We start from the raw sequence: 6376 nt of genomic DNA, 5'->3' as shown, positions 1-6376 counted from the left end.
CTGATGGTGTAACAGCAATACATATACATTATCTGGTAACAGACTGAAATAGAAATACTTTCGAGATCTACACAGACTCTCAGAGCTATATAACAATAAGCACCAATTGTCATTAAGTCCGGAAATTACTAACGTTTTTGGAAATATTTTTCTTACATAATTTTAAGTTATCATTAAACTACAAAAATGTTTACTTTATCTCATCTTTATCACATTTTTATCTTTTAAAAGACAGCATCCCTTTTTTATATTACAAAGCTGAATAATTTTCTGAGAATTTCAATCTAATTATAAAATTTGGATTTCGGACGAGTATAGTAGGTAATTTGTTACAAGTACAAAATGGATTTATATGTAAAACCATTTTTTTATTGGATATATGCACAACTAAGAGTGTAAGATATGTTCACGATTAATTGTAACTACTATTATGAGACAATCTCTTGACAGAGTAAATTCATATAAAAGCATACGATTGCATATTCCACTAATTAAAAATATTTAAATTAAAATATTCCCATCAATTAAAAAACTATGGACTTTTCAGGCGTTGTGGTAAGTTTTTTTTACTTTATAATTTATTACGCACTGAATTTTTCAATGCCAGATGCGGAATGATTTTATAATGAAGTAAGAAAATTATTATAATTTTAAATTTATTGTAATAAAAATTATGAATAGGTAATTAATAATATTTTGTAATCGCACTTAATACCACTACAGTGACCTAGTACCTTGGTTATTGGTTACGTAATTTACAATATTTTTCTTCCATTAAACACCAGCTATCATTAATTCATACTTGAAAATAAAACATCAGTCTACAGTCGATAACTTCAAGTCTATCTTTGTTTTACTGGTATGCAGGCAGTTCCATTTATTTTGAGGATTTATATAATGTACAGTTTTCAGATTGTTTTTTAAAATGATGATTCACATATTTCATTTTACTAAACGAATCACGAAATATAAAAATATTTATTATTATATTAAATTAATATAATATAATATTATATTAAATACGTATATATTATGTATTAGTAAATATTATGTACAATATACGAAGAGCCTGGATTTATAAGCAAAAGCATTTATTTATTTTAATATATGCACAACTATAATATATTATGTCTACTAACATACCAAGAATTCCGCTCCAAAATAAAAAATGTTTTGCATAAAATTCATATTTTGATTTTGACAAAATATATTCATGGCAAATTATATTTTCACATATTTTACCAATTACATTCGTAGAGAATGTTACAATCATATTTTTAAACTTCAAGACAATTTATGCATCAATATATGTTGGCTATTTTAAGAGAATATAAATCAAAGCTCTAGTCATAATTACGTTTAGACAAGCGGCGTAATGTACCAGCTAACATTTAGAAATTAATTAGGTGAACCACTCTGCTATACATGTAGGTGTTAAGTGGGTCACTGTAAATTGCAATAGATGTGTTAAATTTGAATTCAATGATAAAAAAAAACCTTGCATACGAAAAACGATTCAGAGCGAATATGGTCTGTCAGCCTATATAGGTATAACTAAGTATATATTATTATTATTACTATTAAAGTAATTTATTTTACTACTAGTAAATAATAATACACTGGGTTGAATTAATGGTAGCTGAAAACATTGTTAAATCGAAAATGTCATTATATGTGTATAAAATATAATAATAAATTACCGACTTTAAAAGTTTCAAGTACTCACGAATAATATTTTTAAATTAAGGCAAAATTACTAAAATTGTTATTCTCTGTGTAAATATCAAATTTTATCCAAAAAACCTATGCAGACAAAATGTTTTTATATGTTTATAGATTTTTACGGTTAGAACTATACTCATATAGAACTTTGTATCAAATTTTCAATCCTCAGCGAAACGTATTTAACATTTTATACATTTTTAATTACAAACGATTTGCAAACGATTTGTGTTGAATCTGACGAATTTTGTTAAAAATTCAAACTTAAAATGCTTATAAAAGAAGTGGTGCTTTTGTATCATTAATATTTTTAAATAGCTACCATAACATGTTATATGAGAAATTTGGCATTACATTTTCAAGCGTTTTCATCCAAAATATTTAATCGACATTTTGTAGAAAAAAAATAAAAGTATAGATAAACATAATTTGATGACAATTTCAGGTATATCTACAGTTATTCGTTATTGAGCTATAACAAAAACCAATATCGATTCTGTCGATTACTGGAGTTGCATAAAATTCCCACTTTTCATTATTTTTTTTGATTTTAAATGTACTGATTTGCTACCAGAAATAACACCCAAAGTCAAAAAATTGAAGCGTTCATACCTTTTTCTTACCCAAAGGCGACGACGGATATAAAAAATAAGAACACTCATTATAGTGTTATACATCGCACATTTTTACAGTATCTATAAAATGTATTCTGTTATTCATATAAAAGTAAAACTAAAAATATAGTAAAAAAAAATTTTTATTTCAAAAATTTGGATTTGTAATGACTCCAAAGAATATATATATAAAAAAAAATCCCAAAATAATATATATAGGTATAACTAGTTTTTCGATAAATCGAGTGTTTAACATTATAATTAATATAATTAATTATAATGAGGGTTGTTATGTTTAAAAAAAAATGTCTCAAACCACTTGTTTTAAATATATTTAAAACATTAATTTAAAACATTTGTTTTAAACGTTTTGTTCATTGTTTAAAACGAATAAAACATATGTTTAAAATAGTGTAAAATCCAAGTGAATGTTGTGTTTTTTTTTTTTGGTTTATTATGAATAATAAATAATAATAGAATTGATGTCTTTCAGAAAAAAAGTTAAAGTATTAAATAATCATATCTATTAACATCCTTCATTTTAATTATATTTTTAATTTTATTGAATAAATTGCCAAATTTAAAATGTTTATACTTAATAGTTAATATAATCATAATATAATGTCCACATAAAATATCGATTCAGAAAATATTCAAAATACATTTAAAATGAGTAATAAATAAACAGCGAGACACTGAAACATATTATACTAGTATACACGGCATATTGGTATATGCAAGTAAATTACATATTAAATTAAACTAAGTTGTTTTAAATATACTGTTTAGAATTCAAACAACTTATTTTGTTTCAAACAAAAAATACAGGTTTTTTTTTTCGAAAATGAAAAAATACACCAACTGTGATTTTAATATAAGAACCATCTTATTGTACTATTTATCCCTCGTACGGGTATAATACAATAGTTGCGCGTATGATTAACGTAGATAATAATATAATTATTAACATCATACCTTATAATATGTGGGTACCAGGTAAGCGTAGTTCCGAATAACTCGGAACCGTTACGGCGGCTACCTATCACTTGCAGCAGACGCGATGTGTACGGTGCACGTTCGCTGAAAGTAAAAGTTGGTTTCGGCGTAGGTACGACGATACTATACCAACATATTAGATATTATATTATAATATTATAGTACAGCGAAACGGTATTGTCTTGCGGCGATTAATTGGATTAAGATTGGAAACGACGTCGATCACGGCCGTTTATAGTCAAACGTCTGAGCAACATATAATATTGTTATTATTATAATAATAAAATAACAATATATATAGTCGAGATTTTGTACAACTTTGAAGACGTGAAATTGGTAAACTTTACGCGGCGATGCCCCGCGGGGCGGCACTTCGTATATTGTGTAACATTCATATACAATATACGTATATATAATATATATATATATGTATATATTATCTGACTGCAGCAGGTAATTTATACGAACTACCTTCGTAATTAAAGTGATATTTTGTTATGTGCGCATATATATATATAGATAGGTAGGTAGGTAGCTTATAATATAGCGTCTGGACGGAGATGATTTACCGGAGGATCGGGACGGCACGTTCCATCTTGTGTATATACTTATACGGTTGTAGCGTTGCGTGTAAACATAATGGAAATTATGTGATAGGAGAAACGAAATTGTCTGTTTTCGACAATCAATGGGGCGACGTGTGTCTTATATCATGTACAGTTAACTTTTACCTTTTCTAAAAAGAAAAAAAAATGTCGAAGACATTTGCTCCCTGCAGTTCTACAATAATAACTATAGGGAAATAATAATTTATTGTCAAAATATGAAAACAAGAAGCTATCATCACACGTGTTGTGTGTATATAGAAGTACAACAGGTGCACGAAAAATGCGAATAGAAAAACAGCCGTAATGTCTTATGACTAAAATCTATAAAGACGAAGTCTCTGCAGAGGGCAACCTAACCTAACTATCGTGCTCGTGGGAAATAATTAATGAGAAAAAGGTATACATAATAGAGATCAAAATTTGGTTTCATTTAAAATTTCTGAAAAAAATGAATTTGATGAAAAATTGAAAAATAATAATAAATAATTTATAAAAATATACTATCGTATCCCGCATTTCCGCCAATGATGTTTTGTTGTTACGTATTTTCCTAACAATTATTAATTAATATTATATCGTCATTACTCATTTGTCAATCGTGCGCTGACTATATATTTGATCTACAACTTACAAGTAATATTAATTATATAGCATTTAAAAATACACTCTCCCACATAAATACCAATTTGATAATATGTAACTACGTTATTTTTAGAACAAATATTGAAATATCCGTATTAATATTTTTAATAGTAAAATTTTAAGTTTTAATACAAAAATACATTGATATAACCGTATTGGCAAATGTGAAATGACAATGACAGGTTTCCTTATCTATTTTTCAAAAGGTTTTTTTTTACATAGATTATTTTAATTTTTAAGCGCAAATACAATTTTTTAATTTACTAAAAATTTGGTTTTTTTTTCAATTAAACGAAAACTTTGGTTTTTTTCGGAAATGTATTATTAGATTATACCAATTGTATGAGAATACAATTAAATGGTGAAATTAAGATACCAACACTCAACAGGCAACGAACACCAGTTTCGAAGAACTATAAAAGTATTTCAAAGTAATTCGTGAATTACATCCTGAAACTGACCCCTGTGACATTAAAAGCGAACTATCCGAACTAGGACTTCTTGTACATAATGTTACGAGCATTCAAATAAAAAAAAGTCAACCTTAACAACAAGTTTAGTGATTGAACTATTGTAAGGCTTCCATTATTCTTCGTGGATTTGGAGCCAAAGCAAACAACAAAAACATTTATGATATTAAAAATGTGTGCTATCATATAATAAAAGTGGAATCTCCAATAAATAAAAGAAGTGCCACAATTCAAAAATTGCCAAATATTTGGTCACACTCAAAACTATTGTTTCGAAACACCAAAATGTGTAAAATGTAGTGAAGGACACACTTCACTAATTTTCCCTAAGTCTAAGAAATCAAAGGCGAAATGCGCAAACTGTGGTGAAGGACATACCGCGAATTGGAAGGGATGTATCACATTTAAAAATGCAATAGGAAAAGCTCACCCAAAAAAAACTACAGCAGTACAAAGACTACAACAAAATCCTGCGAAACCAGTCAACCAAGAAGTTTCTTTTGCACAGATGGCTAGTTCTTCGAACGAAAATCAAAAGGGTTCACTGACTCAAACCCATACATAAAAAAATGTACCTTCGCTATCCAACGTTATGACAACATTAACAAAATTAAATTAGAGATTGGACAGGCTTGAAAATATCTGGATTATTGGCATTCAACGGTGAGGTTGTGCCAGTAAGTCTAACATCGATGTAATACAACGCTGTCAAAATATTGCCCTTCGGAGCATCACTGCAGCCTACCGGTTCGAAAGAAACAACGCAATTCACCGTGATATGATGCTGCTTACAATATCAGACGAAATACAAAGGTTTGCTCGCAAACACGAGACGAGGCTAGATCACCATGTCAATCCATTGGCCATCCAATTATTAGATAACTTAGACGATTATTAGACGTTTTAAGCGTCTGAATCTGAAACCATACGACTTAGTTTAAGATTTTAGATTAAGGCAGGAGCCACTTCATTGGAAGTGACTCAATCAACGTGTAAAATATATATAATTGTTAAACATATTTATAAAGAGCTTTGGGTCGTTTCAATAGTAAAGCCCCGTCAAAACCGTTCCAATCTTTTAGAAATGCATGAAGGGCATATAGACAAATATTAATTTATTATTTTTATTATTTTCGGCCACTCAATACATTTTTCTAAGACAAAGTTTACATTAAATCTTTCACCATGACTCGATCTGTTAGTGAAAACCGTATGAAAATCCGTTGCGTACTTTTTCAGATATTAGCGTAAATAAAAAGGCGTAAAAGGTGCTTCTATTTTCGATAAAAAAAAAACTCAAAACATTTTCATCGATCATCTTGAA

The sequence above is a fragment of the Metopolophium dirhodum genome, chromosome 1, assembly GCF_019925205.1.
Source record: "Metopolophium dirhodum isolate CAU chromosome 1, ASM1992520v1, whole genome shotgun sequence".
In the NCBI taxonomy this organism is placed as follows: Eukaryota; Metazoa; Arthropoda; class Insecta; order Hemiptera; family Aphididae; genus Metopolophium; species Metopolophium dirhodum.
Note: the sequence above shows the minus strand (reverse complement) of the source record.